Source organism: Callorhinus ursinus, unplaced genomic scaffold (assembly GCF_003265705.2).
Source record: "Callorhinus ursinus isolate GAN/ISIS: 27379988/994484 unplaced genomic scaffold, GSC_fseal_2.0 scaffold56, whole genome shotgun sequence".
In the NCBI taxonomy this organism is placed as follows: domain Eukaryota; kingdom Metazoa; phylum Chordata; class Mammalia; order Carnivora; family Otariidae; genus Callorhinus; species Callorhinus ursinus.
The window spans coordinates 7,150,330-7,153,812 of NW_027397118.1; the positions used below are offsets into that span (position 1 = coordinate 7,150,330).

Here is a 3,483-nt window from a genome sequence, read left to right on the forward strand (position 1 = left end):
CCTTCCTATTACTTTTTGCACTAACATTACCTTGCTTTTCTGAAATAATGGAAATGGTAAAGGAGCTGGGGCATTTTCATAAGCACCCTTTTACAAGGCCAAGGAGTTAGCGCCCCCTTCGATGGCTCCTCCACTTATTTTCTCTCTTCTCCTCCTCTCTCTCTCTCTCATTCTCTGTCTCCTCCTAAAACCTGAAAGTCTTGGGATGGAAGGAAACGATGTGAAAACCAACAAGTTCACTGACATGGTGGAAGAGCCATGGCTGGTGGTCCTCTGTATCTGGCACAGTGAAGTCACACAGAAGGGTGTGGTTACCTTTACCTCAGGAAACTTCACAAAGGAGGTGATATATGAGCTAAGTCTTGAAAACCTCAGGGCCTGATGGCCAGGGGATAGATGGATGGTTGGGGGTGGGGGGTGAGGGATGGGAGCAGAGACATGACAGGAGGACATGCCGGAGAGCCACCTGTTTGAGATGTCGCCATCAGAGTGTCTTGTCCAAGAGGGGCCACGACAGGCCATGAAGCTGGAGCTGTCGCTGGAAACCAGGTAACACCAGGGGCAAGCTAAGACCCACGGATTCCAGTCTCTGAACTGATGTCTTCAGCATCAAATGTTAACTGCCTAGGATTTGAAATTCCAAATAGAACTGAGGCAGGAGGGTGAGTCAGGGTGCAACCTGCCGGTGGGGCAAACACCATTCCAGAGGAACAAGGAATCTCCCTTCAGAAGCTCCCTGTGGGGGATGGAAGCAGGCCTTCCCCAGACCACAGGGGAGTTGGATTCCCCAAAATGACAAGAGACTTGTTGTCATGTAGGACACTTCCCAGACACCTTCAAAGCTACAAGAACAGCAAGTTTTGCTAAGAATCATGGTGCCCACACTCTGTAAGGAGAGAAATGTGCCCTCTACACACGACGTAGCCGGCCATGCTCTCAGTTTGCAAACTCGGGGTGGTTTAGGGGAGTCTCTACTGGAGAAAAACGCGACTTACAATTAATTTTGTTATAACTCAATTTAATTTTGTTCTGAGTTTCTATTTTGCTAGGTAGCATGACAATGTCATGTCAGGCAACTTGGAGTGCTCACCCCTTTCCGTTGGGTTGCCCCTAATTTCTGCGGGATTTACTGAGGACTTGTTACTGCAGGCCCACAATCCTGTCTGTCTGCGGGGCACCCCTTCTCAGTGCTCTAGGTGTGGGGTCCCTCTCAGGGGTGGTGTGGCCCAGCATCATTTCGGGGCTCCCCACTCTTGGAAGCTGTCTGTGGCCCCGGCCTTTTCTTTGTGTTTTGCCGTGTCCCCAGAGCCCTTCCTGGGAGGTGGCACTGGGTGCTCTGGTGGTTAGCTCCACAGTCTGGCTGGGGGAGGGTTTTGCCTCCAGCCTAAGGCTTGCACAGCTCAGGGCCCTCTAGGGGCCGCCAAGGTCTACTGCAGGGCTTCCCCTCTGCTCTCTTCCCTCCCCCATCCATGCGGAGTGGGGGGGAAGGGGTGTGGTCTTACGCCTCCTGAGCCCCCTCCCTCTTCAGTCAGCTCCTTCTTTCTGTTTGTCCAAAGGCACAGGCTTTTGGAACTCCACAGCCAGGAAGAGAATATTTACTCCTCCAGCTCTTCATCACTTCCTCTCCCAAAGGCATCCAGCAAGTCTGGGCTTAGCTGCCTGAATAGGGCACCAGCAGCCACGGGTGGGTCTGGATTCTTCTCTGTTGAGGCCCTGGGATCCTCTTTGGGTTGTTCTGTGCCAGATATTTGCTTCTTCATTTGGTTCCCTCCTTAATTATTAAACCACAACAAAACAAAGAAGCCAACCAAAACTTGAGCTCTCTGCGGCAGTCCTTGGCCAGCTCTGTACTCTCTGCAGGAGGCCTTGCTGCCCCCAAGCTGCTCTGCTAAGGCCATGGGTCATGGGCAACAGGTTGTGGACGAGAGGCCACGGGCATGGGCACGGCCAACCTGTTGGGGCAACTGGGCAACAGGAAACTTGCGGTCCCTCACTCGTCCCTCTGGCTCTCTCAGTCCAGTGCTCAGAGATGTTGTTTTCTTGACCACTCTCTGGTTTCTGTGCCGAGGATAATAGATTACAAATGGGAAAAGGCTGTCTTGCTTGTAGTTAGTGCTAAAAATGAAGTGATATTTCAGGTCCATTTCCTCCAACCACCAACAAACATCTTACCTTCTAATTAGCTGTCAGCTCCAAAGTAACAGTTTTTTGGTCCTCCTGACTTTTCTTTCAGTCCAAATTCCAGAAACAGGAGCTGCCTTTCTTGGAGATGTAAGAGTTTCTGGTTAAGAGATTAGGTTCTGTTTTTGCCACTTACTACCTGATCGCTTTGGAGAGGTGATTTGCATACTCTGAGCCTCGGTTCCCTCATCTGCACACTGGGAATGCAAATAACACCCGCCTCCAAGAACTGCTGTGAGGATCAGAGGAGTGAATAGTGAGAGGTGCTTGGCCCTGTGTCTGTCACACAGTCGGCCCTCAATAAAATTTGGTCCAAATGGTGATGTGACCAAATTATTATTTCCCTGTGCCTCTTAGAACTTACAGGGAAACCGGCATCAGGGATTCAAGATTTTAAACTAAAGAAAGACAATGCGCAGGGAGGAAGTGAGAAAGGGAAATGCTCAAGATGTCAGGCCACATGACATCATTTCAATTATAAACAGCAGAGCTACAATCCCCCCTCATCCTGCAAAACAAGGAGCCCCTTCCTTTATGTCGCTTGAAGGATAAATAGAGCCCCACCCCCTCCCCCAACATAGCTCAGGGAAGTAACTGGAGAACCAAGTCCCCCAACAGAGACGGAACCAGGAGTGCGCTGGCGGATGGCCCAGTTCTCCCCATCTGTGGTCACAATCGCCCTCCAGCCTGCCTTGGCAGCTGGGGGGGCGGGGGGGCGCTGGGAGTCCCCACCACAGGCTTGTGAGTGAAGTCCCTCATCCCTCCTTGGCAGGCTCCTGGATCATCCCGCAGTGTGGACTGCCAGGATGGGCTCCTTGGACGAGGGAGAAGCAGAGAAACATCTCTGTCCGTGGATATCAGAAGCATCCCTTGGCATTCCAGGGCTGGATGCATCCTCCGGAATCCAGTGCCTCCAGCTCTCTCTGCCTTCTTCAGACAGCACAGCTCCTTAGCCACTCATGACTCCTCACCACCACCATCATCATCACTCATGTTGCTCTTGAGCATTTATTACACATGTGGCACTTTTCTAAACATTAGTCATGCCTCATACCAGGGCACCTCAGACTTCGTCAGAAACCCCAACCTGCAGGCCTGACGGGAAGACTCCATTGCTCTGTGAAGCTGGCAGAGGGGGTCAGACCACAAAAAGCTGTTGAGCACTTACTGTGTATATCAGACCCTGTTCTGAAAAAGACACACTGTCGCATTGCGGTCTTTAGACAACTAATTACAAATGGATGAAGGTGAGCAAAGGGGAAGCACATGGTGCCACTGGGAGGAGTCAACCTCCTCCAAGGT

General features: G+C 51.4%; 1 long non-coding RNA gene across 1 annotated transcript; it reads left to right on the forward strand.

The window, feature by feature from the left end:
• The first annotated feature begins 411 nt into the window (after positions 1-411).
• Positions 412-3,216, forward strand: LOC141371100 (uncharacterized). Its single transcript, XR_012375740.1, has 2 exons — positions 412-549; positions 2,954-3,216. It is a non-coding gene; the product is annotated as an uncharacterized lncRNA (long non-coding RNA).
• The last annotated feature ends 267 nt before the right edge of the window (positions 3,217-3,483 follow it).